This window comes from Cyprinus carpio, chromosome A17 (assembly GCF_018340385.1).
Source record: "Cyprinus carpio isolate SPL01 chromosome A17, ASM1834038v1, whole genome shotgun sequence".
Lineage (NCBI taxonomy): Eukaryota > Metazoa > Chordata > Actinopteri > Cypriniformes > Cyprinidae > Cyprinus > Cyprinus carpio.
The window spans coordinates 19,367,560-19,384,404 of NC_056588.1; the positions used below are offsets into that span (position 1 = coordinate 19,367,560).

The 16,845-nt window shown below is 40.3% G+C and overlaps 32 non-coding genes and 1 pseudogene across 32 annotated transcripts; all 33 read right to left on the reverse strand.

Annotated features, from left to right (window-relative positions):
* Positions 1-50: 50 nt before the first annotated feature.
* Positions 51-169, reverse strand: LOC122148307. The gene has a single exon (XR_006162252.1). It is a non-coding gene; the product is annotated as a 5S ribosomal RNA (ribosomal RNA).
* An 84-nt stretch (positions 170-253) lies between these two features.
* On the reverse strand, positions 254-372 carry LOC122148394. The gene has a single exon (XR_006162339.1). It is a non-coding gene; the product is annotated as a 5S ribosomal RNA (ribosomal RNA).
* An 85-nt stretch (positions 373-457) lies between these two features.
* On the reverse strand, positions 458-576 carry LOC122148301. Its single transcript, XR_006162246.1, has one exon. It is a non-coding gene; the product is annotated as a 5S ribosomal RNA (ribosomal RNA).
* Positions 577-665: 89 nt separating this feature from the next.
* LOC122148290 lies at positions 666-784 on the reverse strand. The gene has a single exon (XR_006162235.1). It is a non-coding gene; the product is annotated as a 5S ribosomal RNA (ribosomal RNA).
* Positions 785-867: 83 nt separating this feature from the next.
* LOC122148390 lies at positions 868-987 on the reverse strand. Its single transcript, XR_006162335.1, has one exon. It is a non-coding gene; the product is annotated as a 5S ribosomal RNA (ribosomal RNA).
* Positions 988-1,072: 85 nt separating this feature from the next.
* On the reverse strand, positions 1,073-1,191 carry LOC122148412. Its single transcript, XR_006162356.1, has one exon. It is a non-coding gene; the product is annotated as a 5S ribosomal RNA (ribosomal RNA).
* An 86-nt stretch (positions 1,192-1,277) lies between these two features.
* On the reverse strand, positions 1,278-1,396 carry LOC122148303. Its single transcript, XR_006162248.1, has one exon. It is a non-coding gene; the product is annotated as a 5S ribosomal RNA (ribosomal RNA).
* An 85-nt stretch (positions 1,397-1,481) lies between these two features.
* Positions 1,482-1,600, reverse strand: LOC122148291. The gene has a single exon (XR_006162236.1). It is a non-coding gene; the product is annotated as a 5S ribosomal RNA (ribosomal RNA).
* An 84-nt stretch (positions 1,601-1,684) lies between these two features.
* On the reverse strand, positions 1,685-1,803 carry LOC122148292. The gene has a single exon (XR_006162237.1). It is a non-coding gene; the product is annotated as a 5S ribosomal RNA (ribosomal RNA).
* An 85-nt stretch (positions 1,804-1,888) lies between these two features.
* LOC122148395 lies at positions 1,889-2,009 on the reverse strand. Its single transcript, XR_006162340.1, has one exon. It is a non-coding gene; the product is annotated as a 5S ribosomal RNA (ribosomal RNA).
* An 84-nt stretch (positions 2,010-2,093) lies between these two features.
* LOC122148287 lies at positions 2,094-2,212 on the reverse strand. The gene has a single exon (XR_006162232.1). It is a non-coding gene; the product is annotated as a 5S ribosomal RNA (ribosomal RNA).
* Positions 2,213-2,297: 85 nt separating this feature from the next.
* On the reverse strand, positions 2,298-2,416 carry LOC122148322. Its single transcript, XR_006162267.1, has one exon. It is a non-coding gene; the product is annotated as a 5S ribosomal RNA (ribosomal RNA).
* Positions 2,417-2,503: 87 nt separating this feature from the next.
* On the reverse strand, positions 2,504-2,622 carry LOC122148293. The gene has a single exon (XR_006162238.1). It is a non-coding gene; the product is annotated as a 5S ribosomal RNA (ribosomal RNA).
* Positions 2,623-2,708: 86 nt separating this feature from the next.
* On the reverse strand, positions 2,709-2,827 carry LOC122148335. The gene has a single exon (XR_006162280.1). It is a non-coding gene; the product is annotated as a 5S ribosomal RNA (ribosomal RNA).
* An 84-nt stretch (positions 2,828-2,911) lies between these two features.
* Positions 2,912-3,030, reverse strand: LOC122148417. Its single transcript, XR_006162361.1, has one exon. It is a non-coding gene; the product is annotated as a 5S ribosomal RNA (ribosomal RNA).
* An 84-nt stretch (positions 3,031-3,114) lies between these two features.
* Positions 3,115-3,233, reverse strand: LOC122148319. The gene has a single exon (XR_006162264.1). It is a non-coding gene; the product is annotated as a 5S ribosomal RNA (ribosomal RNA).
* Positions 3,234-8,968: 5,735 nt separating this feature from the next.
* Positions 8,969-9,087, reverse strand: LOC122148402. Its single transcript, XR_006162346.1, has one exon. It is a non-coding gene; the product is annotated as a 5S ribosomal RNA (ribosomal RNA).
* Positions 9,088-9,175: 88 nt separating this feature from the next.
* LOC122148315 lies at positions 9,176-9,294 on the reverse strand. The gene has a single exon (XR_006162260.1). It is a non-coding gene; the product is annotated as a 5S ribosomal RNA (ribosomal RNA).
* Positions 9,295-9,379: 85 nt separating this feature from the next.
* Positions 9,380-9,498, reverse strand: LOC122148333. Its single transcript, XR_006162278.1, has one exon. It is a non-coding gene; the product is annotated as a 5S ribosomal RNA (ribosomal RNA).
* An 86-nt stretch (positions 9,499-9,584) lies between these two features.
* LOC122148294 lies at positions 9,585-9,703 on the reverse strand. Its single transcript, XR_006162239.1, has one exon. It is a non-coding gene; the product is annotated as a 5S ribosomal RNA (ribosomal RNA).
* An 84-nt stretch (positions 9,704-9,787) lies between these two features.
* Positions 9,788-9,896, reverse strand: LOC122148444 (annotated as a pseudogene).
* Positions 9,897-9,982: 86 nt separating this feature from the next.
* On the reverse strand, positions 9,983-10,101 carry LOC122148484. The gene has a single exon (XR_006162413.1). It is a non-coding gene; the product is annotated as a 5S ribosomal RNA (ribosomal RNA).
* Positions 10,102-10,192: 91 nt separating this feature from the next.
* Positions 10,193-10,312, reverse strand: LOC122148438. The gene has a single exon (XR_006162381.1). It is a non-coding gene; the product is annotated as a 5S ribosomal RNA (ribosomal RNA).
* An 84-nt stretch (positions 10,313-10,396) lies between these two features.
* On the reverse strand, positions 10,397-10,515 carry LOC122148313. Its single transcript, XR_006162258.1, has one exon. It is a non-coding gene; the product is annotated as a 5S ribosomal RNA (ribosomal RNA).
* An 84-nt stretch (positions 10,516-10,599) lies between these two features.
* LOC122148334 lies at positions 10,600-10,718 on the reverse strand. Its single transcript, XR_006162279.1, has one exon. It is a non-coding gene; the product is annotated as a 5S ribosomal RNA (ribosomal RNA).
* Positions 10,719-10,802: 84 nt separating this feature from the next.
* On the reverse strand, positions 10,803-10,921 carry LOC122148380. The gene has a single exon (XR_006162325.1). It is a non-coding gene; the product is annotated as a 5S ribosomal RNA (ribosomal RNA).
* Positions 10,922-11,005: 84 nt separating this feature from the next.
* LOC122148295 lies at positions 11,006-11,124 on the reverse strand. Its single transcript, XR_006162240.1, has one exon. It is a non-coding gene; the product is annotated as a 5S ribosomal RNA (ribosomal RNA).
* Positions 11,125-11,213: 89 nt separating this feature from the next.
* LOC122148311 lies at positions 11,214-11,332 on the reverse strand. Its single transcript, XR_006162256.1, has one exon. It is a non-coding gene; the product is annotated as a 5S ribosomal RNA (ribosomal RNA).
* An 86-nt stretch (positions 11,333-11,418) lies between these two features.
* Positions 11,419-11,538, reverse strand: LOC122148391. The gene has a single exon (XR_006162336.1). It is a non-coding gene; the product is annotated as a 5S ribosomal RNA (ribosomal RNA).
* Positions 11,539-11,624: 86 nt separating this feature from the next.
* LOC122148296 lies at positions 11,625-11,743 on the reverse strand. The gene has a single exon (XR_006162241.1). It is a non-coding gene; the product is annotated as a 5S ribosomal RNA (ribosomal RNA).
* Positions 11,744-11,828: 85 nt separating this feature from the next.
* On the reverse strand, positions 11,829-11,947 carry LOC122148343. The gene has a single exon (XR_006162288.1). It is a non-coding gene; the product is annotated as a 5S ribosomal RNA (ribosomal RNA).
* An 87-nt stretch (positions 11,948-12,034) lies between these two features.
* On the reverse strand, positions 12,035-12,153 carry LOC122148355. Its single transcript, XR_006162300.1, has one exon. It is a non-coding gene; the product is annotated as a 5S ribosomal RNA (ribosomal RNA).
* An 84-nt stretch (positions 12,154-12,237) lies between these two features.
* Positions 12,238-12,356, reverse strand: LOC122148400. Its single transcript, XR_006162345.1, has one exon. It is a non-coding gene; the product is annotated as a 5S ribosomal RNA (ribosomal RNA).
* Between the last annotated feature and the right edge of the window lie 4,489 nt (positions 12,357-16,845).

Genomic DNA, 16,845 nt, shown 5'->3' on the forward strand with positions numbered 1-16,845 from the left:
CAACCCTAATGCGCAATGTATTAGATCCATTTAGACATAAAAAAAACTAAAGCTTGCAGCACCTGGTATTCCCAGGCGGTCTCCCATCCAAGTACTAACCAGGCCCGACCCTGCTTAGCTTCCGAGATCAGACGAGATCGGGCGCGTTCAGGGTGGTATGGCCGTAAGCGAGGGCTGCTGCAAAGTGTGGGCTATTTAAAGATCAGCAACCCTAATGCGCAATGTATTAGATCCATATAGACAAAAAAACTAAAGCTTGCAGCACCTGGTATTCCCAGGCGGTCTCCCATCCAAGTACTAACCAGGCCCGACCCTGCTTAGCTTCCGAGATCAGACGAGATCGGGCGCGCTGAGGGTGGTATGGCCGTAAGCGAGGGCTGCTGCAAAGTGTGGGCTATTTAAAGATCAGCAACCCTAATGCGCAATGTATTAGGTCCATATTGACAAAAAAAACTAAAGCTTACAGCACCTGGTTTTCCCAGGCGGTCTCCCATCCAAGTACTAACCAGGCCCGACCCTGCTTAGCTTCCGAGATCAGACGAGATCGGGCGCGCTCAGGGTGGTATGGCCGTAAGCGAGGGCTGCTGCAAAGTGTGGGCTATTTAAAGATCAGCAACCCTAATGAGCAATGTATTAGATCCATATAGACAAAAAAAATAAACTAAAGCTTACAGCACCTGGTATTCCCAGGCGGTCTCCCATCCAAGTACTAACCAGGCCCGACCCTGCTTAGCTTCCGAGATCAGACGAGATCGGGCGCGCTCAGGGTGGTATGGCCGTAAGCGAGGGCTGCTGCAAAGTGTGGGCTATTTAAAGATCAGCAACCCTAATGCGCAATGTATTAGATCCATATAGAAAAAAAACTAAAGCTTACAGCACCTGGTATTCCCAGGCGGTCCTCCCATCCAAGTACTAACCAGGCCCGACCCTGCTTAGCTTCCGAGATCAGACGAGATCGGGCGCGCTCAGGGTGGTATGGCCGTAAGCGAGGGCTGCTGCAAAGTGTGGGCTATTTAAAGATCAGCCACCCTAATGTGCAGTATATTAGGTCCATATTGAGAAAAAAAACTAAAGCTTACAGCACCTGGTATTCCCAGGCGGTCTCCCATCCAAATACTAACCAGGCCTGACCCTGTTTAGCTTCCGAGATCAGACGAGATCGGGCGCGCTCAGGGTGGTATGGCCGTAAGCGAGGGCTGCTGCAAAGTGTGGGCTATTTAAAGATCAGCAACCCTAATGCGCAATGTATTAGATCCATATTGACAAAAAAAAACTAAAGCTTACAGCACCTGGTATTCCCAAGCGGTCTCCCATCCAAGTACTAACCAGGCCCGACCCTGCTTAGCTTCCGAGATCAGACGAGATCGGGCGCGCTCAGGGTGGTATGGCCGTAAGCGAGGGCTGCTGCAAAGTGTGGTCTATTTAAAGATCAGCAACCCCAATGCTCAATGTATTAGGTCCATATTGACAAAAAAAACTAAAGCTTACAGCACCTGGTATTCCCAGGCGGTCTCCCATCCAAGTACTAACCAGGCCCGACCCTGCTTAGCTTCCGAGATCAGACGAGATCGGGCGCGCTCAGGGTGGTATGGCCGTAAGCGAGGGCTGCTGCAAAGTGTGGGCTATTTAAAGATCAGCCACCCTAATGTGCAGTATATTAGATCAATTTTGATGAAAAAACTAAAGCTTACAGCACCTGGTATTCCCAGGCGGTCTCCCATCCAAGTACTAACCAGGCCCGACCCTGCTTAGCTTCCGAGATCAGACGAGATCGGGCGCGCTCAGGGTGGTATGGCCGTAAGCGAGGGCTGCTGCAAAGTGTGGTCTATTTAAAGATCAGCAACCCTAATGCGCAATGTATTAGATCCAATATAGACAAAAAAACTAAAGCTTACAGCACCTGGTATTCCCAGGCGGTCTCCCATCCAAGTACTAACCAGGCCCGACCCTGCTTAGCTTCCGAGAGATCAGACGAGATCGGGCGCACTCAGGGTGGTATGGCCGTAAGCGAGGGCTGCTGCAAAGTGTGGGCTATTTAAAGATCAGCAACCCTAATGCGCAATGTATTAGATCCATTTAGACAAAAAAACTAAAGCTTACAGCACCTGGTATTCCCAGGCGGTCTCCCATCCAAGTACTAACCAGGCCCGACCCTGCTTAGCTTCCGAGATCAGACGAGATCGGGCGCACTCAGGGTGGTATGGCCGTAAGCGAGGGCTGCTGCAAAGTGTGGTCTATTTAAAGATCAGCAACCCTAATGCGCAATGTATTAGATCCATATTGAAAAAAAAAACTAAAGCTTACAGCACCTGGTATTCCCAGGCGGTCTCCCATCCAAGTACTAACCAGGCCCGACCCTGCTTAGCTTCCGAGATCAGACGAGATCGGGCGCGATCAGGGTGGTATGTCCGTAAGCGAGGGTTGCTGCAAAGTGTGGGCTATTTAAAGATCAGCAACCCTAATGCGCAATGTATTAGATCCATATAGACGAAAAAAAAACTAAAGCTTACAGCACCTGGTATTCCCAGGCGGTCTCCCATCCAAGTACTAACCAGGCCCGACCCTGCTTAGCTTCCGAGATCAGACGAGATCGGGCGCGCTCAGGGTGGTATGGCCGTAAGCGAGGGCTGCTGCAAAGTGTGGGCTATTTAAAGATCAGCAACCCTAATGCGCAATGTATTAGATCCATATAGACAAAAAAAAACTAAAGCTTACAGCACCTGGTATTCCCAGGCGGTCTCCCATCCAAGTACTAACCAGGCCCGACCCTGCTTAGCTTCCGAGATCAGACGAGATCGGGCGCGCTCAGGTTGGTATGGCCGTAAGCGAGGGCTGCTGCAAAGTGTGGGCTATTTAAAGATCAGCCACCCTAATGTGCAGTATATTAGATCAATTTTGACGAAAAAACTAAAGCTTACAGCACCTGGTAATCCCAGGCGGTCTCCCATCCAAGTACTAACCAGGCCCGACCCTGCTTAGCTTCCGAGATCAGACGAGATCGGGCGCGCTCAGGGTGGTATGTCCGTAAGCGAGGGCTGCTGCAAAGTGTGGGCTATTTAAAGATCAGCAACCCTAATGCGCAATGTATTAGATCCATATAGACAAAAAAACTAAAGCTTGCAGCACCTGGTATTCCCAGGCGGTCTCCCATCCAAGTACTAACCAGGCCCAACCCTGCTTAGCTTCCGAGATCAGACGAGATCGGGCGCGCTCAGGGTGGTATGGCCGTAAGCGAGGGCTGCTGCAAAGTGTGGGCTATTTAAAGATCAGCAACCCTAATGCGCAATGTATTAGATCCTATTTAAAGATCAGCAACCCTAATGCGCACATATTAGATCCAATAGACAAAAAAAACTAAAGCTCATCATTCCTGTTATCGAACCCTCTTTGTCATAAAATAAATGCAGACATTCCTTTAAGGTTACATTAAAGTTTCTAAACTAACATAATCCTTTTCACCTATGTGAGAAGAAAAAAAACAAAAAAAAAACTACACATTAATTTTCAGTCCATTCAGTGTTTTCAAAACATAAGGATTGTTATTTAGTATCAGTTTATCAAATACATACATTTTACCTTCTGCATTAAAATAACTTTCTAGTGTTCGTATATAATCTTCCAGTTTTTTCTTAAAATAAATCCATAATCCCAGTTTTTTGTTTTTTTCTCTTGCTATATTTCTCCTACACCATATCGCATATCTAGCTACAATTAAAAACAAATTTATAACATTTTGATTGTCAGATTTTTCATTCATTCCAAATAAAAATACACAATTCCAACTCTGTTCATCTTCTATTACATCCATTTTATCTCCTAACAAACTCTTAATCACATTTTTCATTTTGTCTCTGAAAATGATCAGTTCTTTACATGATAAAAACATATGCAAAATTCCTTCATTTTTTTCACAACAGACTTTACACAATGCATCCCCAGTCATTCCACATTTATACAACTTCTCCTCAGAAAAAATTATATTATGCCTTATATAAAAATCCAGGTTCTCCATTTTAACATCAATATGCCATTTTCTCAAATTTCTCCACAGATCTTCTTCCTCAAGGTTTATAAAAACTTTTTTCCAAAATTTATTCCCAGCTGGTTCCTTAAAAACACTATTTCTAAACAAAACATAAAAAGTCCTAATATGACTCAAATAAAAAGGCTCCTTATCTCCTTTTGCTTTTAAGAAAACCTTCATTTTATCCTCTTCACTATCTTTTCCTTGTTTTTCTATGTTTATTATCCATTCCTTTGGAATTGCCTCCTTTATTTGATCATATTGCTTTTTTAAAGCATTCCTATTAACATGATTTTCAATATTTTTCACTTCATCGTAAATTGCTTGCACAGGTAAAAAACCTTCCCTCACTTCATACAAAACATCCCTTATTGTTTTAAATCCAGCATTAATCCAATGTTTAAAAAATAATTCTTTTCCTCTATATACAATATTCTCATTCAGAAACAATGGCTGCATTAAAAACTCCAATCTCCTAATAGGTTTAATACATACATTTGGTAAAAATTCTGTCCAAGCTTCTAAAACTTCTTTATAAAACTCAGGGATTCCTGTTATCATTTTAGGTTTTAATTTCATCCACAGAATATCAGGTCCTATTTTCATATGTCCACATTTATTTAAAAACATTCTCATTAGTATTTTCCATTCAGCTTTATTCTCTTCATTTAAAAATGTTTTCACAGTTTTAACTCTAAAGCTCTTTTTCTTTAATTCTGGATCTTGCAGCCCTAACCCACCTTCTTCTATGGCCCCTATAAGTGTATTATACGAAATTTTTGATGGCTTAGAGCCCCAGAGAAAATTTAAAACATCTTTTTTTAATCTTTTACTAATTCCCATAGGCATGGGTATCACACCCAAAACATACCACATTTTTGCCAACATTAATGCATTTATAACCAAAACCTTCCCTCTTAAAGTTAAATCCCTTTGTTTCCAATAATTTAACACTCTTTCCATTTCACCCACCACTTCTTCCCACATCAAATCTCTCACCATTTTCTCATTTTTCCCAATCCTCACACCCAAAATCTTCAAACTCTCTTGTTCTTTAAATGGATAAAATTTTTGAATTTTCTCAATTTTCCCTATACTCATAATAACCGTTTTTTGTTTATTTATCTTAGCTCCAGAACCTTTACAGTATTTCTCTATTATGTCCATTGCTTTAACTACACTAGCCACATCTTGCACTATTATAGTCGTATCATCAGCATATTGATATACTTTCTGCAACTCTCTATTTTCTTCTGTGTCTATTCCTCTAATTTCTTTCTCTTCTGTTATAGCCAACCCTAATGCCTCTGCCACTAAACTATACAGCAAAGCTGATAATGGACAACCTTGTCTAATAGATCGAGTTAATTTAAAGGTCTCTGTTATAAATCCATTGCACTTTACTTGACTTTTGGAATCTTTATATAAAATCTTCAACCACTTAATAAAATTATCACCAAACCCAAACTGTTGTAAAATTCTAAACAAATACTCATGTTCGACACGGTCAAAGGCCTTTTCTAAATCAAGACTTATTACATATCCACTTTTTTTTTCAGTAATCATATAACTTACAACATCTCTTATACTACTAATAGTATCTGTAATATCTCTTCCCGGTATTGCATATGCCTGGTTTGTTTGTATTATATTTGGTAAAATTTTCTTCAGTCTGTTAGCTAAAATCTTTGATAAAATTTTAAAATCTGTATTTAACATAGTTATTGGTCTATAATTTTTTAGATCTGCAATGTCCCCTTCTCTTTTATAAATTAATTTAACTAATCCTATCCCCATAAAGTAACTGGTTTCTTCCTTTTTAAAAATTTCGTCATACACATCTTTTAAAATTGGTGTCAATACTTTTCTAAAAACCTTATAAAATTCATTTGGAAGACCATCTTTTCCTGGGCTTTTACCATTATTTAACTGCATGATTGCTTCCTCTATTTCTTCTTTTTCAATTCCCCTTTCACATAAATTTTTATCACCATTATCTATCTTTATTTTGATTTTCCCTACCAAAAATTCAATTTCTTCTCTACCCACTCCTTCCCTTTTAAACAAACTTTCATAATAATCTTTTATTTCTTTTAAAACTTCTTCTTTTTCTTTTACCTTCCCTCCTCCTTTTCCTATTAATTCTTTAATCATTCCTGCTCTCTGTCTGTTTTTTTCCATATTAAAAAAGAACCTTGTACATTTTTCACCTTCCACTAAGTATTTTGCTTTACTTCTTATCATGGCTCCTTTATATTTTTTGTCTTCTATTTCTTTTAATTTTTCCTCCAACATTACTGTTTTTTGTAAATTGACAACCTCCTTACTCAGCTCATCTCTTAATTCTATTCTTATTTCTTTTTCTTTTCTTTTTTTAATTTTCTGTATTATTTTACTATATTCTCTTGCACATTTTCCAATGTCATATTTTAAATTATCCCACCAAATTCTCTTTTCATCCTTATACATCAGATTTCCCTGTTCCTTCTTTATTAATACCTCTATTTGTTCCTTAAAATTCTCATCTTTTAATATCTCAGTGTTTAACATCCATATTCCCGGCCCTCTTTTAACATCATTCATATCAACTTGTATACATACAACTTTATGGTCACTTAATACTGTTTCCTTATAAAATATAGTATCTATTAACTTCAACATTTCCCTTTTACTTATCAAGAAATCTATCCTACTTCTGCATATAAAATTCTTCACCACCTGTTGCCTTGAGAATTCTCGTATCCCTTCGTTTCTTTCTCTCCATACATCCACTAAGTTTTTTTCTTCCATTAGACTTTTCAATTCCTTCCTTCCACTATCAGATTTAAACACCATCCCATCTGCAATATCCATCTTGCTAAACGTAGTGTTAAAATCCCCCATAATTAAAATGTTCTCCCATTTCACAATAATATCTTTTAGTTTCTTAAAAAATAACACCTTTTCTTTTTCTACCACAGGTGCATGAACATTACACAGAATGATATTTGTCTCTCCCTCTATCATTTTCACTATCAAACACTTTCCTTGCATATCATCATAAACCACTTGTGCTTTTTCACACACACCCTTTTTAATTAAAAATGCTACTCCCCTACCTAGCCTCCCATCACCATTACTATAAAATATATCACCTTTCCATTTTTTTTTAAAACTTTCCATTACTTCGTCCCTCCAATTTGTTTCCTGAACCACTAAAACATTTGATCTACTACACAATAGTTTCAGCCTTTCAAATTTCCCTTGCTCTAGTAACCCTCTTACATTAAGTGTTGCAATTTTCAAAAACATGATACATAGCAAAGTACATATTATTCTATACATTCATCAACTTTTTCAAGCTCCATTAATACCTCAAAACTATTCACACCATAGTCTCTTCTTTTAATTCCTTTCTCTTTCAGTTTTTCTTTTATTGTCTGTCTCTTTTTCGCGTTCTCTAAATTTGGTTTTACCTTTAGTTGTCTTCTTCTTGTTATCGTAACCTTTTCCCATTCATTTCTGTTGTCTTCTTCTTTTCCTCCTTGCGTTGCTTTCTCTATCATTTGCATTCCCTGCCTCTCCTTTTCCGCCTCTCTTGTTTGTTTCAAGATTTCACTTTGTATTCCATGTCCTTCTTCCTCTTGCTCTCTTTCCATTTCACAGTAGTTCTGTTCCTCCTCTGCATCTTCTCCTTTTTGATTCTCCTCTTCTTCCTCAGACTGTTCTGTTTGTACATCCTCCTTTGCGTCATCCACATCCTGTGATTTCTCCATTTCATCTACTTGCTCATAGTCTTTATCTGTTTCAATGTCCTCTTCCATCCAGCATTCACATTTCACCATTACTTTACGACACTCTGGGCATCTTACAGCATCACATTCCCTCGCAAAATGTCCCTTTTCACCACAGTCTCGACAGGTAAAGTCTGGACAATCCTTCAAAATGTGTCCCGGTTTCATACACAATCTACAGATTTTCATTTGACGATCATGTATGATCCTAAAATATTGCACTCCCTCTGCAGTATCAAATCTCGTACTGTAAGGCAGTGATAGTACCTCCTTAGGGAATTTCACACGCACATATCTTGTTCCATCTGTGATTGTAGTGTCTGGATAGTACCTTCTCCTTATTGCAGATGTAACTTTAACTCCCCATGTTCTTAATTTTGCCGTTATTTCTTCATCTGTTACATAAGCCGGTAAGTGCATGAATGAAACAACACACTCTCTTTCTTGAAGATTCCTCACTTCACACACAATTCCTTTTACTGTTAGTCCATCCTTTAAAACTTCACATGCTTCTTCATCTGTTACTGTTACCTCATACTCATTATTTAATCTTGGTCTTACCGCTAACACTTTACTCAGTCCAACTTTTTCAATTACCGCTTTTATCACATCCTCCACCCTTCGATCTCTTACTTCTGAAGTATTAACAATTACCGTTGCCTCCTTGGAGTAATGCTTTTGTTGCTCATTGTCTTCCATCTCATTCCTTTGTCTTCTCACCTCATTTGTGTCTGTTGATTTCCTTTGCTTTATTCTTTGTCCTGTGTCTTTTTGAAGTTCTTTGCTGTTGTTTTTTTCCTCAGCCATGTCTTTGCCATCGCCCTGTTGTTCCTCCATAGATCAAACTTTAAGAGCTTTAAAGCTCTTTTGGCCCTAAGCAGTAAATTCTGCTCAGGGCCCTAAAAAATAGAGAAATAAAACAAAAAATAAAAACCAAACCAAGAAAAAAAATATTTAACTAAATACAATATAATACAGAAACAAACCAAAACAAAAACATGGGAGAGCCTTTCTCTCCCTACTGCCACCTCTTACTTCCTGGAATGTACCAACAATCACAGGCGCTCAGGGTGGTATGGCCGTAAGCGAGGGCTGCTGCAAAGTGTGGGCTATTTAAAGATCAGCCACCCTAATGTGCAGTATATTAGATCAATTTTGACGACAAAACTAAAGCTTACAGCACTTGGTATTCCCAGGCGGTCTCCCATCCAAGTACTAACCAGGCCCGACCCTGCTTAGCTTCCGAGATCAGACGAGATCGGGCGCGCTCAGGTTGGTATGGCCGTAAGCGAGGGCTGCTGCAAAGTGTGGGCTATTTAAAGATCAGCCACACTAATCTGCAGTATATTAGATCAATTTTGACGAAAAAAAAAACTAAAGCTTACAGCACCTGGTATTCCCAGGCGGTCTCCCATCCAAGTACTAACCAGGTCCGACCCTGCTTAGCTTCCGAGATCAGACGAGATCGGGCGCGCTCAGGGTGGTATGGCCGTAAGCGAGGGCTGCTGCAAAGTGTGGGCTATTTAAAGATCAGCAACCCTAATGCGCAATGTATTAGATCCATATAGACAAAAAAAACTAAAGCTTGCAGCACCTGGTATTCCCAGGCGGTCTCCCATCCAAGTACTAACCAGGCCCGACCCTGCTTAGCTTCCGAGATCAGACGAGATCGGGCGCGCTCAGGGTGGTATGGCCGTAAGCGAGGGCTGCTGCAAAGTGTGGTCTATTTAAAGATCAGCCACCCTAATCTGCAGTATATTAGCTCAATTTTGATAAAAAAAAACTAAAGCTTACAGCACCTGGTATTCCCAGGCGGTCTCCCATCCAAGTACTAACCAGGCCCGACCCTGCTTAGCTTCCGAGATCAGACGAGATCGGGCGCGCTCAGGGTGGTATGGCCGTAAGCGAGGGCTGCTGCAAAGTGTGGGCTATTTAAAGATCAGCCACCCTAATGTGCAGTATATTAGATCAATTTTGACGAAAAAACTAAAGCTTACAGCACCTGGTATTCCCAGGCGGTCTCCCATCCAAGTACTAACCAGGCCCGACCCTGCTTAGCTTCCGAGATCAGGCGCGCTCAGGGTGGTATGGCCGTAAGCGAGGGCTGCTGCAAAGTGTGGGCTATTTAAAGATCAGCCACCCTAATCTGCAGTATATTAGCTCAATTTTGATAAAAAAAAACTAAAGCTTACAGCACCTGGTATTCCCAGGAGGTCTCCCATCCAAGTACTAACCAGGCCCGACCCTGCTTAGCTTCCGAGATCAGACGAGATCGGGCGCGCTCAGGGTGGTATGGCCGTAAGCGAGGGCTGCTGCAAAGTGTGGGCTATTTAAAGATCAGCAACCCTAATGCGCAATGTATTAGATCCATATAGACAAAAAAAAAAAAAACTAAAGCTTACAGCACCTGGTATTCCCAGGCGGTCTCCCATCCAAGTACTAACCAGGCCCGACCCTGCTTAGCTTCCGAGATCAGACGAGAGATCGGGCGCGCTCAGGGTGGTTTGCTGTAAGCGAGGGCTGCTGCAAAGTGTGGGCTATTTAAAGATCAGCCACCCTAATCTGCAGTATATTAGATCAATTTTGATGAAAAAACTAAAGCTTACAGCACCTGGTATTCCCAGGCGGTCTCCCATCCAAGTACTAACCAAGCCCGACCCTGCTTAGCTTCCGAGATCAGACGAGATCGGGCGCGCTCAGGGTGGTATGGCCGTAAGCGAGGGCTGCTGCAAAGTGTGGGCTATTTAAAGATCAGCCACCCTAATGTGCAGTATATTAGATCAATTTTGACTAAAAAACTAAAGCTTACAGCACCTGGTATTCCCAGGCGGTCTCCCATCCATGTACTAACCAGGCCCGACCCTGCTTAGCTTCCGAGATCAGACGAGATCGGGCGCGCTCAGGGTGGTATGGCCGTAAGCGAGGGCTGCTGCAAAGTGTGGGCTATTTAAAGATCAGCAACCCTAATGTGCAGTATATTAGATCAATTTTGACGAAAAAACTAAAGCTTACAGCACCTTGTATTCCCAGGCGGTCTCCCATCCAAGTACTAACCAGGCCCGACCCTGCTTAGCTTCCGAGATCAGACGAGATCGGGCGCGCTCAGGGTGGTATGGCTGTAAGCGAGGGCTGCTGCAAAGTGTGGTCTATTTAAAGATCAGCCACCCTAATCTGCAGTATATTAGATCAATTTTGACGAAAAAACTAAAGCTTACAGCACCTGGTATTCCCAGGCGGTCTCCCATCCAAGTACTAACCAGGCCCGACCCTGCTTAGCTTCCGAGATCAGACGAGATCGGGCGCGCTCAGGGTGGTATGGCCGTAAGCGAGGGCTGCTGCAAAGTGTGGGCTATTTAAAGATCAGCCACCCTAATCTGCAGTATATTAGATCAATTTTGACGAAAAAAAAAAACTAAAGCTTACAGCACCTGGTTTTCCCAGGCGGTCTCCCATCCAAGTACTAACCAGGCCCGACCCTGCTTAGCTTCCGAGATCCGACGAGATCGGGCGCGCTCAGGGTGGTATGGCCGTAAGCGAGGGCTGCTGCAAAGTGTGGGCTATTTAAAGATCAGCCACCCTAATCTGCAGTATATTAGATCAATTTTGACGAAAAAAAACTAAAGCTTACAGCACCTGGTATTCCCAGGCGGTCCTCCCATCCAAGTACTAACCAGGCCCGACCCTGCTTAGCTTCCGAGATCAGACGAGATCGGGCGCGCTCAGGGTGGTATGGCCGTAAGCGAGGGCTGCTGCAAAGTGTGGGCTATTTAAAGATCAGCAACCCTAATGCGCAATGTATTAGGTCCATATTGACAAAAAAAAACTAAAGCTTACAGCACCTGGTATTCCCAGGCGGTCTCCCATCCAAGTACTAACCAGGCCCGACCCTGCTTAGCTTCCGAGATCAGACGAGATCGGGCGCGCTCAGGGTGGTATGGCCGTAAGCGAGGGCTGCTGCAAAGTGTGGGCTATTTAAAGATCAGCCACCCTAATCTGCAGTATATTTAGATCAATTTTGACGAAAAAACTAAAGCTTACAGCACTTGGTATTCCCAGGCGGTCTCCCATCCAAGTACTAACCAGGCCCGACCCTGCTTAGCTTCCGAGATCAGACGAGATCGGGCGCGCTCAGGGTGGTATGGCCGTAAGCGAGGGCTGCTGCAAAGTGTGGGCTATTTAAAGATCAGCCACCCTAATGTGCAGTATATTAGATCAATTTTGACGAAAAAAAAACTAAAGCTTACAGCACCTGGTATTCCCAGGCGGTCTCCCATCCAAGTACTAACCAGGCCCGACCCTGCTTAGCTTCCGAGATCAGACGAGATCGGGCGCGCTCAGGGTGGTATGTCCGTAAGCGAGGGCTGCTGCAAAGTGTGGGCTATTTAAAGATCAGCAACCCTAATGCGCAATGTATTAGATCCATATAGACAAAAAAACTAAAGCTTACAGCACCTTGTATTCCCAGGCGGTCTCCCATCCAAGTACTAACCAGGCCCGACCCTGCTTAGCTTCCGAGATCAGACGAGATCGGGCGCGCTCAGGGTGGTATGGCCGTAAGAGAGGGCTGCTGCAAAGTGTGGGCTATTTAAAGATCAGCAACCCTAATGCGCAATGTATTAGATCCATATAGACAAAAAAACTAAAGCTTACAGCTTCCAGTTTTCACAGCATTTTTACATAATCTTCAACCAACTGTTTAAAAATCAACCATAGGTTTACAATAAAATCTCTGTTTTTGACTATATTCCTTCTTTTCCATATTGCTTTTTTGGCCAAAATTAAAAAAAAAATTAATTAGTTTCTTGTTTGCTGTATTCTCTGCCATTCCAAACATAAAAAATCTATTCCAGTTGCAGTCCCCCTCATTATCTCTTAAGTCTTTGATTATTTCCTTTAATTCCTTAAAAAATGGGCTCAACTTCTCACAGAATAAAAACAAATGTAGAATTCCTTCATCTTCTTTTTTACAAACTCTGCATTGGGCATTAGTTTCTTTCTGCATTGCACACAATCTCATTTCCGTAAAAATCACATTTTGTCTAATAAAATAATCAAAACTTTCTAAATCCACATCCAACCATTCCCATGTCATGTTCTTCCAGATATCTTCCTCTTCAATTTCATTAAAATGCCTTTTCCATAACTTATTGGCAAGAGGTTTTTTAAAAACTCCATTTATAAAAAACCCATAAAACATTTTAACAGAACCCAAATTAAAATTCACCATATTGTCTTTACATTTTAGAAACACGCTCATTTTATTTTCTTTTTCTCCCTCCTTAATAATTTCATCCAGCCATTGTCCTGGGATTGCTTTTTTTACTTGTTCGTATTGTCTTTTTAAAACATTTACATTAAAGTCCTCCTTCTCCTCATCCATTGCATCTATGATCACTTGAAGTGGTAAGAATCCCTCTTTAAATTCCCATAAAACATCTCTCACCTTTACAAACCCCACTTTCAACCACTTCTTAAAATAGATATCATACTCTTGCATCTTTATTTTTCCATTTAAAAACAGAGGTTGATTTAAAATCATTTCCCTCCCCTCCGGATTAAAATCCACCTCTGTTAAAAAAAGCCTCTATGCAATTGATTAAATCTTTTTTGTATAGTGGTGTGATCTCCTTCATCATATTATTATTATTCTTCATTAATAAATTTTTTTCCAAATTATTATAATCACATTTTTTTTTTTAATGAGCCATCATTATCTTCCACTCTGCTCTGTTCGTATCATCCAAATATTTTCTTACCACCTTTACTCTCATGCTTTTCATTTTTTGTTCTACATCCACCAAACCCATCCCTCCCTCCCCCGGTTTCCCTATCAGTGTAAAATATGCAATTCTTGGAGGCTTTTTGTCCCATAAAAATTCTAAAACACATTTCTTTATTCTTTTAAAAACCCAGTCTGGCAATGGCATCACATGTAATGTATACCACATTCTAGATAACATTAGCATGTTTACAACTAAAATTTTCCCCTTTAAACTTAAAAACCTGCTTCTCCAGAAAATCAGTCTTCTTTCCATCCCTCCCACCGTCTCTTCCCACATACTGTCCATAGCCTCCTTTTCATTCTTTGCTACAATTATTCCTAAAATCTTTATTTCTTGCACCTCCGTAAACTTACAGATCCCTGTAAGAACCTCTCCGCCCTTCCATATTTCATGTATACAGTTTTTTCTTCATTTATTTTTGCACCCGAACCCTCACAATACAGTTTTGTTTTCTCCATCACTCTTTTAACACTTTCTACATTTTCAACCACAATTGTCGTGTCATCAGCATATTGAAATATTTTCTTTAATTCTTCTCCCTCTTCCATTTGTATTCCATTTATTCTTTTTTCTCTATTTATTAAAAGCCCTAAAGGTTCTGCTACCAAAGAGTACAACTGCGCCGACAATGGACACCCCTGTCTTATGGATCTTAAAACTTTAAAAGGTTGAGTTAAAAAACCGTTGCATTTTACTTTTGTAAATATATCCCTGTATAAAACCGAAATCCATTTTATAAAATTATTCCCAAACCCAAATTCCTTTAAAACTGCAAATAAAAAGCCATGTTCTGTCAAAAGCCTTTTCGAAATCCATACTAATAACATAAGCAGTTTTGCCTTTTTCTTTTATATACCCTACTATATCTCTAATGCTGCTAGTAACATCTGCTATATCTCTCGCCTTTACTCCATACGCTTGGTTTGTTTCTATTATATTTGGCATGACATTTTTTAATCTGTTTGCTAAGACCTTGGCTAAAATTTTAAAATCAGTGTTTAGCATTGTAATGGGTCTAAAATTTTTCAGCTCAGTTTTGTCTCCTTTTTTCTTGTATATTATTTTCATTAATCCTAGCCCCATTCTTGGGCTTACTCTTTCTTTTTTAAAAACTTCTTCAAAAATTTCATTTAAAATCACGCTTACTTTTTCTTTAAAAACTTTGTAAAACTCACTTCCAATACCATCTACTCCGGGGCTTTTCCTCACTCTTAATTGATTTATGGCATGTATGATCTCTTCAGTTTCCATTTCCCTTTCACATATTTTTTTTTCCTCTTCACCAACTTTCCTTGTTATCTGTTGCAACAAAATATTCCTTTTTTCCTCATCTCCCCCCTCCGACCTTAAAAAGTTCCTCATAAAATGATTTGACTTCTTTTAAAATCCCCCCTGTATCTGAGACCACCTGTCCATTCCTACTTTTAAGTTCTTTAATTGTTTCTGCTCTCTCCCCCTGCTTTTCTCAAGATAAAAAAGAATCTGCTACATTTTTCCCCTTCCACCGTATATTTTGCTTTGCTTCGTAACATTGCCCCCTTGCATTTCTCCTCTTCTATTTTTCTCAACGTATTTTCTATTTCAATTACTTTTTGCACATCTACTTCGTTTTTATTTAACTCCTCTTTTAGAGTTCTCCTTATTTCTCTCTCCTTGGTTCTTTTAACCTTTTGTAATAAATTACAGTAGTTCATAGAATATTTCTTAATATCATACTTAACATTTTCCCACCATTGCCTTTTGTCTTCCATATACATCTGGTCTTTTCTTTTTTCCTCCCATCTAATATAATTTCAATCTCTTTTTTAAAACTTTCATTCTTTAAAACCTCAGTGTTTAAAATCCACACCCCAGGTCCCTTTGTTTGTCTTTTAAAATCCATCGTCATTAAAACCATTTTGTGATCGCTTAAGGTCGTTTCTTTGTAAAATATTCCATCAATGAAACCTTCAAGATTTCTGGTACTTAAAAAATAGTCTATTCTGGTTTGGCACATAAAATTCCCCACCAACTGTCTTCTTGAAAATTCCTTCTTTTTTCCATTTCTTTCCCGCCACACATCAATCATATTTTCTCTTCCATCAATGACCTTAGTTCTTTTTCTACCCCCATCCGATTTGAAAACCATCCCATTTGCCATATCCATTTTACTAAAAACAGTGTTAAAATCCCCTGCAATCACCACCTTCCCCCATTTTTCAATTACATCAGCTAAAACATTAAAATATATTTTCTTTTCTTTTTCTCCATTGGGAGCGTGCACGTTCACTAAAACAAAATTGTCTTCTTCCATTTCAATTTCTACCACCATACATTTTCCTTTTTTATCATTATATATAAGTTTTGTCTTTATACCTCTGTCTTTTCTTATTAAAACCGCCACTCCTCCTCCCATTTTTTCCTCTTCATTATTAACAAGTAATTCCCCTTCCCATCTTTTTCTAATATCCTCCATAACATTCTCTTTCCAGTTTGTCTCTTGCAATAAAATCACATCTTCATTTCGACACAATTCCATCACTTTTTCAAATTTATAAACATTCATTAATCCTCTAGCATTAAAAGTCAATTTTCAGCACCATAAAATAAAATAAAAGCCATAAAATCCCCATATTGTCAGTTCATTCCCTCTCCTTCCTTTACCATTTCCCCACTGTCCTGTTTTTCCTCACATCCTTGTTTTAATACTTTTATTTTGGCTTTCTCTAAATTTGGTGTTACCTTAGTTTCTCTTCTTCTTTTATTGACTCCTGTAGTGCCGGCATTCGTCGATGCATTCACTGTCTTTGTCCATTCTCCCATCCTCGCTGACCCACTCCTGCTCCTCTGTCCTTTCCAGTTGAATCTGTAAAGTATCAGTTATTTCCATCAGTGACCCCGTTTCCTCACTGCACTGCGTTAATCCGGTCCTTTCACTTTCCTCTTCAACGTCCGTGCTTGTGGTATCCTCTCTTTGTGTTCCTTCCGTGTTCTCGTGTAGCTCCTCTTCACCGTCTTCCTCATGCATCTGCCCACACCCCTGCTCTTCCTCCTGATGTTGTTCCCCGAACCAGCACTCGCACTTGTTTAACACAAGCCTGCAGTCCGGGCACCTCACCGCATTACAGTCCCTCGCGAAATGTCCCCTTTCCGAGCACTTAAAACATTTGAAGTCGGGACAGTCCTTCATCATGTGTTCAGGGCTCATACATAACCTACAGGTTCTCACCTGCTGGCTATGTATCACCCTGAAATACTGAGGTCCCTCTTCCGTCTCCATTCTTGT